This window comes from Mus caroli, chromosome 12 (assembly GCF_900094665.2).
Source record: "Mus caroli chromosome 12, CAROLI_EIJ_v1.1, whole genome shotgun sequence".
Classification (NCBI taxonomy): Eukaryota; Metazoa; Chordata; class Mammalia; order Rodentia; family Muridae; genus Mus; species Mus caroli.
The window spans coordinates 85,975,552-85,989,611 of record NC_034581.1 but is presented as its reverse complement, the minus strand read 5'-3'; the positions used below and the strand labels follow the sequence as shown (position 1 = coordinate 85,989,611).

At 38.1% G+C, this 14,060-nt stretch overlaps 1 protein-coding gene and 1 non-coding gene across 2 annotated transcripts in view; one reads left to right on the top strand and one right to left on the bottom strand.

The window, feature by feature from the left end:
• The window catches only part of Dio2 (iodothyronine deiodinase 2), a 228,277-nt gene that overhangs the window by 139,594 nt on the left and 74,623 nt on the right, over nt 1-14,060 (top strand).
• LOC115032874 lies at nt 841-969 on the bottom strand. The gene has a single exon (XR_003838530.1). It is a non-coding gene; the product is annotated as a small nucleolar RNA SNORA17 (small nucleolar RNA).

Genomic DNA, 14,060 nt, shown 5'->3' with positions numbered 1-14,060 from the left:
AAGAAGAAGAAGAAGAAGAAGAAGAAGGAGGAGGAGGAGGAGGAGGAGGAGGAGGAGGAGAAGAAGAAGAAGAGAGAATGGGACCAGCTCTCCCACACTCTCATCCTTGAGCCTGGCTCACCAGCAGCTCCTGCAATGTGCACGATCCACTCTCCTGAGTTCTATAGGGGACTAGGGGCAGGGTTAGCCCTCCTGCTTTCATGCCCCTAGGACCAGCTTTTCCATGATGCTCAGGTGAAGGGTGGGGCTAATTCTACACAGCCCTCAGATATCAACATGTCTCCAGGGCCATCTGCCTGAGTTTCGGTAGTAACAGACCCCTGCTGCTACTAGGCCACAGACCCAGGTGTGACTCCTGGTGGTATCACAAGCCAGACCCCATGGTGCTAGGTGGGTCACTGGCTATTCACATCAGGTTGTTCCTTACTATCCTCAAGTCTCCTGGTCTGCCTCTCTTCATTGTGCACACATCCTTCTGTTACTCTTTCTCTTCCATTTCTCCACCACTTACTTGTTGCTTCTAGTGGAACCCAGGGTCTCTGAGTGTCTGGGGTCATCTTAGGACTGGACTCAGGAGTACTATGCCCTGCTTCCACTTTATGGTGCCAGGCAGGAATGATCTCAGGCACGGTCTGCTCATCAAGGCCTGCATGGTGCTGCACTGATGGCCATCTCAGGCCAGCTCTCTGTCCATGCCCTTTGGCACTGGTCTGGTTAACTAGGGTTCACTCCTCTCCTTCCCTTCCTGAGTGTCTCCTTGCAAGGGTCATCTTCAGGCTCAGTGTGTTCTCAGGCCTGAAAGGCACTGGACTCATGGTTGTTTTAGGCTTGCTTTTTTTTTCAGGAACATCCTTTAGATAGATGTTCATAGGTCAGAACACTGAGCAGAGACATAGCGTCTCTCCTTTCTGCCACCTACTGACACACACGTGACACAGCAGCCACACCTGCAATACCTCTGGGGACTGGAGGATTGCATTTTTTAAATACCACGAAAACCCAAAGTTTACAAAAATATGAACTTTAAAAGATAAAACTAAAATTTAATTATGAATATAGATTTCAGAATCAGTTCTCTGTAATTGATTATGCTTTTTCAGTTTTAAAGTGCTGACTTACATGTATGCAACCACATACACATAAGGTGTGTGTAATGTGCACAGAGTGAATATCCATGGTGTTGTTCCAATGACATAAAGTGTGTATGAGGGAGATAATACGGGCTCAGTTAAGTCATATGCAGGTCATTTGTTAGCAGATTTTTTTAAAAACAGCTTTCTCTCTGGCTGGGCCCATTTTCCTCCTCTTTGAAAAAGAAGTCAGAGGTGGGGCTATAGCTTGGGGACAGGGTGCTTACCTAGCATGGGTGAGGATGTAAGTTCGATCCTTAGTCTTGCAATGATGAAATGACATCATAAACAGTATTTGCTCCTCAGGGTCTCTATGAAGATTGTGCAGGTGGCATCATTTGGAGTTAGTAACCACAGTGGAAAGTACAATGCATTAGATGTCAGTATGGCATACAACTTCCTTTGTCTCCTCAGACCATTTAGAGCTCTGGGTAGAGAAAATGTCAGCTAAGTTGGGTAGCTTGCCATGGTAGAGAGTAAAAGGTAATGAGTTAGAAAAGGTGTTCATCAGCACATTCCTGACTCTTGGGAGAGCACACTGCACTCTCCTACCATGAGGATGTGAACACTGAGCTGAGAACCCTTTTGTTGTGACAAGGGGAAGGAAGCCAAGAAGTAGATGTGGAAAACACTGTTCACTTCTAAGACTTGGAGGTTTAAATAAAATGTGATTATTTGTAAAGTACACAATATACTGCCAAGTGCATACAAATGCCAAATAAATAGAGTTGTACCAATTGTTGCTGGATTTTTTTTTTTTTTTCAGAAACAGAGTCAATTCCAAGTCAGACCAGAGGGTCAAGGCTTGAAGTGAAGGGTGATGCTCAGACTAAGGTAGAAATGACTAGTGTTGCCATAGAGACAGGCAGGCATAGCATAAACAGACAGGTAGTACTAGCAACCATTGTTATTTTTCATGAGCAATGAGTCTGGTTTGCCAAGTTTATTCAAAGACTACCATTACATTTTCTTTGTTTTTCATAGTAGGTAGATCTTATAAATAAGAAAGTTTCATTTTTCCAAAAATGAGGTTTGGATACCAGGAACCATCTGTAATTGTATAAATGTGAAATGTGACTCCTCTCTGATTCCTGACTTAACTTTTGCTATCCAGATGGTGGTGCCATGTTGGGAGGCTGTGGAGCCTTTAGAAAATAGGAGCTGACTGAAGACATCCCTAGCAGACAGCCATTGGGACACTAGCATAGATCCTGGTTTTGGTCCCTCTTTTTCTGTGTCCTGGTCTGCTGTGACTAGAATTACCTCTATCATATGCCATTAGGATCATTAATGCGACCATGCCTCCCCTGCCACTGTGGAGTGAAACCTCTGAGTCGATGAGCCAAAGTGAAATGTTCCCCTCTTGTTTGAGTCGAGTATTTGGTTTGCATATGTAAGTAACTGATACATGGTCCTAAGGCAATCTGAAATCTTCAGCTATTTAATATGGGCAAGGAAAAGAAGGTTCTGGGAAAGCTGGGTAGAGAAAATGTCAGCTAAGTTGGGTAGCTTGCCATGGTAGAGAGTAAAAGGTAATGAGTTAGAAAAGGTGTATCTGATGGAAACTGGTAAAAGAAAATTTGTGGTAGAAAATTGTAATTTAAATCCTTTATCTTCCCTTTAAAAATTTCAATAAAATGTTACTTTACCAATGTTTTGGTGTAGATAATGCTATATAAATTCTAGTGCCACTTCTAAGTCATGTGTTGAAATTAACTCCCATTGTGATGGTAGTGTGCTTGATTCTTGACACTCAGTTGCTCTCAGCAAGAATCCAGCTAGTTCTACAGTATGTGTAAGAAAAGATGGTCCTTGATAAATGTTTATTTACTCTCGTTCACTACACAGTAATTTGTAACAGTCAAGGAAGTTTTCAGGTGTTTTAATTCATGTTTTCAATGCAAATAATCAGATAAGATAGTATATGATTTGAGTATTCATAGTAACAATTAGAGTTGACAAACTAATGCAGGAAACTAAAATAATTTTAAAAAATTGCCATCATTTAAGTATTAAGAGGATAACAACATTCCAGTTTGTTAAGACACAACCATTTATATATTGGTAAATTCATCTTTTCCCAAAACCAAGTATTTGTATTATGAGCAGCATGGATATATTAGATTCTAAGCTTCAGTTTTTAAATTCAATTTGCACATCAACTTAAGTTTCAGCTCACAGAGTAAGCTGTCAGAGGACTACTGAAACATTTATTGGATAAAGAACATCAAAATACTCATTCTCTCCATTTGGCTTGAATTTCCAGTGTGCCCCAAAATTAGGAAATGTGAGCTGAATTGGGAAGGAAACAATCACCCCATCTTTTCCAATGCTTTTTTTCATAGCATTGAGGATTATCGTTGCTGTTTTATACTTAACTGCTTCTAGACCAAAAATATGACCTTCTGTAAATCTTGCTAACACAACAAACATTCTTAACTGAAAAAATATAACAGATAATAATTAGCGTTTTGTAAAAATGTCTTTACTGAGCACAATGACCATAATTTAAACATTTATGGCATATCTAAAGGGGTTGTAGGGAAGTTCCCTTTAAGCTTTTCAATTTATAGTACTTGTTGCTTTTGGTAAGATCATTAAGTGACTATTTACATTACAAAGGACAATCACTGCTAAAGATCCTCTGGCAACCAATATATAAATATTTAGTAAATAAAACATAAACCAGAGGATTATTCAATAAAGCATTTCTTTTTCTTTTCAAGTGGAATTGAAACATTCCTCTAGCAAGGGCTAGCTCACAATTAATTGGACCCTTTATTAAGGATAGATGACTTGGTCAAGTACTGTAGCATATTTATTTATCCCCAAAGAAAATGCTTTTGAAAGTTGCAGAATGGGGGATAGATTTTCTTGAGCTATTGTGTGGTCTAATATTACTTGATTGCTCTATTGTAGAGTACTAGACCACAACAAAGGCAACATATGACTTATTTTTCAAAGAGACACAGAAAAGAGACAGATTCTGCAGAGTTCACAGCTGCTATTGTTCTCTTACAGTTATTTTCAGTAATTTTTTAATACATTGAAATGGCCACACACAGTAAGAATAATCTTGACATAGCATTTTTGAGGGAATTGGCTTTGTAATTCTAGATTATTATGTGCTCATTGTCCTATTTGAGGGAGTTTTGTTATTATATCACACATAATCCAATAATAGAAAAGCTGAACTTCAAGTAGTTGACATGAGCTTATATTTTGTAGAGATTAAATTAAAAGCATATGAATTTGTTCTTCAATTATATTTTTATATTTAGAGCTAGTTAAATCTTTATATCATTAATACTCAGGGAGGGCCTAACTAATTTTTCCATTGATAAATAACATTTTTAAAAATCCTAACTGTTTTATTCTATACCTACATTTGACAGTTAATTGCTTTTATGAATAGTGTCTATACATCTGTTATTGACTACTTATGCAATTATGTCATCAACTTCTCTTCAAGTCTAGAAATAACTAGCTATCTGTTGAATAATTATATAACTGTAGTTATTTTACATTATGGAAGAAATATTCTAGATAAACTCTTACATGGTCAACAAATGTAACATAAAGATCAAATCTGGCTTTATCTTAGGAAACTGACAAGCTGATCCTAAAATTCATATGAAAATGTCAGAGCCCTATACTAGCTAAAACAATCTTGAGAAAGATATATGTGCTTACAAGCCTCATTTTCCCTTATTTTAAACCCACTACTGAGCAGTAATAATCAAGCCAGAATGGTACTGACACAGGATAATTGTATATAGATCAAAGTAATAGAATTAAGCGTCTAGAAAACCATTGCAGTGTGTTGTTCTGTTGTTCATTTAATTTTGACAGAGAAAGCAAGTTGATTCAATGGAGAAAAAAAATAATCATTTTAAAATAAATGATTCATGTATAACTTGATATTCATGTGAAAATGCAGATTTAAACACATATATAATGTGATATACATCATAAAAATAAGTGATAGCAGACTCAAGCGTAAAAGTAAAACACGTGTAAACCTCTGTGGCATTGGGTTGGCTATGGCTTCTTAGGAATCACGTTGAAAGCATCATAACAAACCAGAACATGGGTAAATTAAACTTTAGCATCAGTTCAGGCTTTTATGCTGAAAGGGAACCAACAAAAAGGTGACCGCAGAATGGGAGGGAGTATTCAGCCGTCATTTAACAGGATAAGAACTCTAATGCCGGGTATAAGAAGAACTCTTACAACTCAACAAGCAGCCCAGTCAAAAACTTGGCAGAGGATCTGAATAGGCAGCTCTTCAAAGGAATCTGGAAATGATGAAAAACCACATGAAAAGATGCTTAGCACCACTCGTCATTAGGGGAAATATAAGTGAAAACCACAATGAAATTCTACTTCACACTAAGTGAACGGCTATAATAGAAGAGACAGACACAGTTGCTAGTGAGCACAAGAGTACGTCCGAACTCACACTTTGCTTGGTTTGTAACACTCTCAGACATTCTAGTGAAGAGTTTCAGTTGCTCAAAAGGTTAAGCATAGAATTATCATAGGGTCCCCAAATTTCATTTTAAATATTGCATGGCACACACACACACACACACACACACGCACAAATGAACATTTCACACAAACACACACACACAAGTTTTCATGTCAGTATTATTTATATTAAGCAAAAGGAGAGAAACAACCTAAATATTTACTAGTACATGAATGAAAAACTAATTATAATGTAGCAAAATAAAGGAGTGCAATTTGGTGAAATTCATAAAGAAAGTATTGGTGAGATGGCTCAGTGGTTTTGAATATTTTCTGTTATTGTGGAGGGCTGGAGCTTGTTTTTCAACACCCTTGTTGGGCAGCACACAGCTGCCTGTGATTCCAGCTCAGGGGATCGGATAACCAGTTTTGGCCTCCGTGAACATCTGTACTCACACTGCACATACAACACACACCAAGTACATGCACACATGCAGAAAAAGAGAAATAAAATAAATCTTAGAAACGCAAAGAGAAATGTCACAGCACAGATGAACTTCAAATGTAAAACCTTTATTACAAAGAAGCCTGTCAGAAAACATTCTGAATTCCATTGATATGAAATGTTCAGGATGAACTGAACAACCAAAACATGAAATCAGATTAGGGATTTCCTGGGGCTGGGAGGAGAGAATGGCAGCACCTGCTGAGTGGATGAAGTTGCCTTGTGCCGTGATAAAATGTTCAGAAATTAGACAATGGTGATGATTGCACAATTCTGTAAGTCTACTAAGATCTTCTAAATTATAGGCTTCACACGAGTGAACTGTGCAATGCAAATTCTGTATCAATAGCACTGCAAAGCATGAGATCACCTCTGAAATATTATCTAAAAGGCATATGACTGTTTTCCAGGCTTGTTATTCCTAATGATTTTAGCATGTGTTTCATATTAGTCCCCCAATAGAGTCTATGTTAATCAAATTTCATATGTTTTTTTCTCTTCCCCTTTTGTCTATACTTCTCTTCCAAGTCATTCAGTCTGTAAAATTAGAGTTCTGTGGTAGTGGACTTTGAGCATCTGAGATCTGGATAATATAACTAAGTCTTTCCATATTTTAACAAGAATTAGTGTAGGTTATTACTAATTAATTGACTAATTTTGAGACATGGTCTCATTCTCTAGTCCAAGTTGACCTCAGACTTGTGAGAATCCACCTCTCTCAGTCTTCCATGTTCTGGGATCACAGATACAGGCCACCTTTCACTGACTAGTTGAAGACATTTCAATTTAATATCTACTAAACACACACTACTACTTCCATGTTTATGCTTGATATTGGCAGGTGTACTTGACAATTATAAATCATAACTTCACACTGTAGGGCCTCAGATAAATGGTCTTTTTCTGAGTTCTGACATTTCTTATTAAATTCAGAGAAAATTTTATTTTAGAAGATAGCAGAGAAGAAATTGAGTTTATTTCACCTGGGGAAAGAAAGCTCAAAGAGAATATTATAGTACTTGAAGTATCTTGAATACTGAGCATCTCTGGTTTCTGAGACTCTCTCTCTCTCTCTCTCTCTCTCTCTCTCTCTCTCTCTCTCTCTCTTTCTCTCTGTCCACATGTGTGCACACACACATGCATGTACTCAGGTACGTTTGAGAGCACATGTATTGAAACAGAGGTCAATAGTTGGTATAGCTCAGGATCTGTCCTCCTTGCTTTTTAAGACAGTCTCTCAGTGGGTCCTGGGGATTACTAGCTAGCCAGCAATCCACTAAGCTCCATTCACTTCTGTCTCCCAAGTGCTGGGATTCCAAGCCTGTGATACCATTCCTGGCCTTTTAGGTGGGTGCTAGGTATCTGAACTTGGATACTCCTGTTGGCTTGGCAAGTACTTTATGGTCTAAGATCTCTCCCCTGCCCTGGTTTACAAGAAATATTCTTAAAGACTAGCTCAGTGAGCACTAAACGCAAAAGACAAAACCTTGAAAGTCAGAATTCAAACACTGAGGTAATTTGCCAAATAGAAGTCTTGCATTATCTTTTTCTTCTTGACTACAAGAAAGATGACATCAATCTAGACCATTGATAATGGACAGGTGGAGATGAAAGCTCTCCCCAGATAAAGTACTTGGATACACCCCACCCAGTGTAGTTACAAAGCAGTCAGTTTCTTTATTTTTTTTTCTTCTGGGAACCTTTCATTTAGATTGCTTTATTCCAGCATGAGATAAATATTTAAATTACTTTTAAGGTATTTCCTATCATTTCAGACTGGGACCCAGTTCCAGTGAAGCAGAGGAGTTGGTGGAGTTGATGGTAATCTAGACTAGCTTTGAACAAACCTGGGAAGTTTATAGACATTTTCTTTCACATCTCTCTCTTTTTTTTTTTATCCTATCATTCCTGTGATGTTCATAGTTCTGGGTAGGAAGCATGATGTAGGAAAAGCTTTCCTTCTGGAAACATAGTCCAGTTTCCTGCACCTCGTTGTTCACTGGCTTTCATCTGCTCAGCAAGCCTCAGCCTGTATTTTCTCATCATGAAGAGGATGGCAGTCCTACTTTAGTAACTTGGTGTTTGTGCACACAAGGGGCTAGATATACCAGTAATGGTTCCATTCCATTCACATTGAGGCCCCACTTATAAAAGAAAATAAGAGATTTAGCCTACCCCAAAGTGTTTATGCTTTAATATTACTATTCCCCAAAAGCCGTTGGGTTTAAAAATTTAAAAAGCCCTCTTTGTAGGGTTATATATAATAGGTTGTAAGTGGGGATGGGAGATATTTTAGAAGACACATAACGTCTTAAGGTCTTCCAAACATTATTATGGAGGTAATGTGAACATAATTTTGGCCAGTTTGCTCATACTGTCACATAAATTATCAGCTAGTTGGCTGATATTTGGTTCAATGGCTTTGGTGTAAGAGCAATTTATGTGATACTTAAAACCAATGGGACACAATGGCAGAGCATTCAGTTTCAAAGGCTATGACATTGTAACACAAAATATTGTATGACTAAGCCATGAATTCATTGTTTTAACTGAAAAGAGACTATACACAAAGAACTAGCATCAGTTAGGTCTTCTTATAGCCAGCCTGGTCAGTTAGGGACCCCTGAGAAGTGGGAGGAGAAGGGGGGTTAGGAAGGATCGAGGTAGTGGTGGTTGTTGCCTGATGGTGTGTAAATACTGAATGCTACTGAACTGTATATTAAATTGGTTAGATCATAACCTTTATGATATGTACACCTACAAAAAATGTAACTACATATAATGGGTTGTTTACATATATATGATATATACATACATACTGAAAAATGCTTATATCTAAGAGCCCAAAGACATAGACTGGAAGAAAATATTTGTAGAAGACTACTGGCAAAGGATTGTTATCTAAAATATGTAAAGAATTTTAAAACTAAAAGAATAAGACAATTTACCTAATTTTAAAATGGGCTAAATACCTTAATGGACACCTCATTAAAAAAGGTATTTAGATGTTAAATAACCCATCATATACCAGCAAGGAAATGCAAGCTAAAATAAGGTGCTACTTCACAATAATTCCAATGTGCAAAACCAAGGCTAAACCAAAGGCTCGTGAGTGTGTTAAAGAGCAGTAACTGTCATTCACAGTTGGTGGAAACACAAGGCAACTATAGTCACTTTGAAAGTCAGTTTGACTGTTTCTTAGAAAACTAAATACATTCTTTTGAGATGACACAGCAGTCACAATCATATTTAACTCCAAAGGTGAACATTTGTGTGCATACACAAACATGCTCATGATTGCATCCACACAGCAGTTTTCGTTCAGAAGTAGAAAGTCACAGCCAGCCAAGATAAGTTTAACTAACTTGATGAATTGAAACCAAAATAATTTAATATAATGTAATGTTAAAAGAAGTGAGCTACCAAACTAAAAAAACAAACAAAAAAAGATATAGAAGGGGGCTGGTGAGATGCCCCAGCAGGTGAAGGTGCTTGCTACCACACCTGATGTCCTGAGTTCAATGGCTGGGACCCATATGGTGAAAGAGAAGAACAGAGCAGTACACTACTGATAGTTGTTCTCTGACTCCCCCATTTACACTGTGGCATCTGCACCTCCATACATGCACACACAAAACAAACACACCAACAAACCAACCAACAAGTAAGTAAATGGTAAATAACACTAAAAGGCACAGAGAGAAGACATCAATGTATATTACCAAGTAAAGAAAACCAGCTTGAGAAAGTTATATGTACTATACGGTCCTAACACTTCAACACTCTTCTATATTTTAATAACTTTTTATTACGTATTTTCCTCAATTACATTTCCAATGCTATCCCAAAAGTCCCCCATACCCTCCCCCCAACTTCCTTACCCACCCAGACCACCAACAGATTGGGAAAGGATCTTTCCCTATCCTAAATCAGATAGGGGACTAATATCCAATATATATAAAGAACTCAAGAAGGTAGACTCCAAAAAATCAAATAACCCCATTAAAAATGGGGCTCAGAACTGAACAAAGAATTCTCACCTGAGGAATACCGAATGGCAGAGAAGCACCTGAAAAAATGTTCAACATCCTTAATCATCAGGGAAATGCAACTCAAAACAACCCTGAGATTCCACCTCACACCAGTCAGAATGGCTAAGATCAAAAATTCAGGTGACAGCAGATGCTGGCAAGGATGTGGAGAAAGAGGAACACTCCTTCACCACTCTTGAAAATGCAAAACATTAAGTCAGGATTTAGAGGGAGCAGAGGAGTTACTTGGAAAAGGCCTTCTAGGGCACTGGAAATGTTTTCTTTTTTCCTTTTTAAAAAACACTATTATAGTACTGAGCATATCCTATTATATGTCTAGTCAAATTCTTGGAGCACACAAAACTAAAGCAAATGCTAGAATAAATGGGTCTTGGTAGACAATTATGTGTCAATGTAAGTTTGTCACTTGTAAAAAATATGCTGTTCTGGTTAGGGTTGTTGAAAATAGAATATATATATATATATATATATATATATATATATATATATATATATAATGGGAAATTTGTCTACTTGAGATGGATTTTCTTTCCATGAACTAAAAGTAAAGTCTAGTTTTAATAATGTACAGATGACAGGGTTAGAGAGATGGCTCATCAGTCAAGAGTACTTGCTATGTAATTGTGACGATAGAAGTTAAGATGCCATTATCCATGTAGCAAACCTGATGTCATCACACATACCTGTCAGTCATCCCCACCTCTGAGTTAGAGCAAAAGGGGGAGGGTATTGTGGCTCTTTAGTTTGTAGTCTAGTCAAGAAAACAAGAGCCCTAAGTTCAGGGAGAGACCTTGACTCAAAGAAATAGATGAAGAATCATAGAGAAAAATGTGATGCCCTCCTTTAGCCTCTGGGCCAGCATAGACAGGTACAAATACACAAACACTTACAGAGATGAACACATATTAAGAGAGTAAAGAAGTAAGTGTATAGGTAATAATTATATATCTTGGTGTGTTTTTCACAAACCATACTTACTCTTCATAATCAACATTATCATCAAGAAACTGAGAATCACCTGTACAGGAAGAATCTATCATTCCTCTTTCTGTTGCTCTTTGCTGTGGGTCACTGCTGCCCTGAATTCCACCTCAGATGAAGCATCCATTGCTTTTACTTTTTACACGTTACTGTATGTAATAAAGCAGCTGGATATATACTCTTGGATCTGACTTTTTCATGCCATTTGCTCACCAGCCATCCATATTGTTGCATATAATTATACATAATTCAGTTTCATTGTGTATATTTTATTGCTCAAATATGATACAGTGGACTGAGCCAATCCACTGTTAATGAACACTTAGGAAATGTCTATTTCATTGTAATTGTGAGGTGACTTTTTATAACCAGTCATTTTGAGTTATCATACAGATATATTACTATTGAATTTATTCCCAGATATAGTTTGGCTAAATCATAGAGTAAATATATATTCATCGTAGGGTCTTCTCTCAAACTTGTGTCCAAAGTGATTATTTCAGTTCACTCTCTGCCATCAGTACTTGTATGTCCTGCTTGCTTCTCATCTTCATTGATATAACCATTCTATTATTATTTTTTCAGTCTTTTTAAATTTTAGATGTTGGTCTGTCTTATAACAAGTGAAATTCGGTTCATGAAAATGGAGTTTCCATGGTGTCAATATCCTCCAAAGCCCCACTTTTTTTCTCCTTAGATGTTTTCTTCATTTACATTTCAAAAGTTATCCCCTTTCCTAGTTTCCTCTCCAAAAATCTCCTATACACTTCACTCCCCCTTCCCCCTGATCCCCAACCCACCCACTCCCACTTCCTGGCCCTGGTATTCCCCTATACTGGGGCATAGAATCTTCACAAGACCAAGGGCCTCTCCTCCCATTGATGGCCAACTAGACCATCCTCTGTTACATATGCAGCTAGAGACATGAGCTCTGGTTAGTTCATATTGTTGTTCCTCCTATAGGGCTGCAGACCCCTTTAACTCCTTGGGTACTTTCTCTAGCTCCTTCACTGGGGACCCAGTGTTCCCTCCAATAGATGACGGTCAGCATTCACTTCTATATTGGCCAGGCACTGGCATAACCTCACAGGAGACAGCTATATCAGGGTCCTGTCAGCAAAATCTTGTTGGTGTATGCAATAGTGTCTGGGTTTGGTGGTTCTTTATGGAATAGATCCCATGGGGTACAGAGCTAAACAAAGAATTCTCAACTGAGGAATACCGAATGGCTGAGAAGCACCTAAAAAAAAATTTCAACATCCTTAATCATCAGTGAAATGCAAATCAAAACAACCCTAAGATTCTACCTCACACCAGTCAGAATGGCAGGGAAGAGAGGCCCCTTGGTCTAGAAAACTTTATATGCCTCAATACAGGGGAATGCCAGGGCCAAGAAGTGGGAGTGAGTGGGTAGGGGGGTGGGGGTGGGGGCTCTGGGGGACTTTGGGGATAGCATTTGAAATGTAAATGAAGAAAATACCTAATTAAAAAAATTTAAAAAAATTCAGATGACAGCAGATGCTGATAAGAATGTGGGGAAAGAGGAACACTCCTCCATTGCTGGGGGGATTGCAAGCTGGTACAACCACTCTGGAAATCAGTTTGGCAGTTCCTTAGAAAATTGGACATAGTACTACCGGAAGATCCAGCAATAGCAATCCTGGGCATATACCCAGAAGATGTTCCAACTTCTAATAAGGACACATGCTCCACTATGTTCATAGCAGCCTTATTTATAATAGCCAGAAGCTGGGAAGAACCCAGATGCCCCTCAACAGAGGAATGGATACAGAAAATGTGGTACATTTATATAATGGAGTACTACTCAGCTATTAAAAACAATGAATTTATGAAATTCTTAGACAAATGGATGGATCTGGAGGATATCATCCTGAGTGAGATAACCCAATCATAAAAGAACACACATGCTATGCACTCACTGATAAGCAGATATTAGCCCAGAAACTTAGAATATCCAAGATACAATTTGCAAAACTCATGAATCTCAAGAAGGAAGACCAAAGTGTGGATACTTTGTCCCTTCTTAGAAGGGGGAACAAAATACCCATAGAAGGAGTTACAGAGACAAAGTTCAGAGCTAAGACTGAAGAAATGATCATCCAGAGAAAGCCCCACTTTCTAATTCAGTCACTTTGTGTGACTAGACTCCAACATAAGAATCGAGAAGAGATACATTTAGACCTTCACTATAAATACATCAACTAGTATAGTTTCTGAAATGGCTTCTCAATGGCCCTTATTAAATACCTGGATATCTCTGCTTTGACTGAGACAATATTCTGGTTTCATTTTTTTCTATATTTTTTCATTCCCTACATTTAATTCTTTCCTTCTTTTATTTATTCATGGATAAAATAGTGGCTTTTAAACCTGGGTTTGACAATTGTTTCATTGGCAATCAGTAGCAAAAGGATTTCAGTGCCCACCATGAATAAGTTAACAGTTGTCTTGACAGAATTAAAAAGTTTCCTTCTTTTGAGATAATTCACAACTATTTTGATGATGTAAATAATTTGGGTTGCCTGTTTTTTTTATTTATTTTTGATTAGGTATTTATTTCATTTATATTTCCAATGCTATCCCAAAAGTCCCCCATCTGCTCCCCCACCCACCCACCCACTCCCACTTTTTGGCCTTGGTGATCCCCTGTACTGGGGCATATAAAGTTTGCCCAACCAAAGGGCCTTTCTTTCCACTGATGGTCAACTAGGTCATCTTCTGATACTTATGCAGCTAGAGACATGAGCTCCGGGGGGTACTGGGTAGTTCATATTGTTCCACCTATAGGGTTGCAGATCCCTTTAGCTTCTTGGTTACTTTCTCTAGCTCCCCCATTGGGGGCCCTGTGATCCATCCAATAGATGACTGTGGGCATCCACTTCTGTGTTTGCTAGGCCC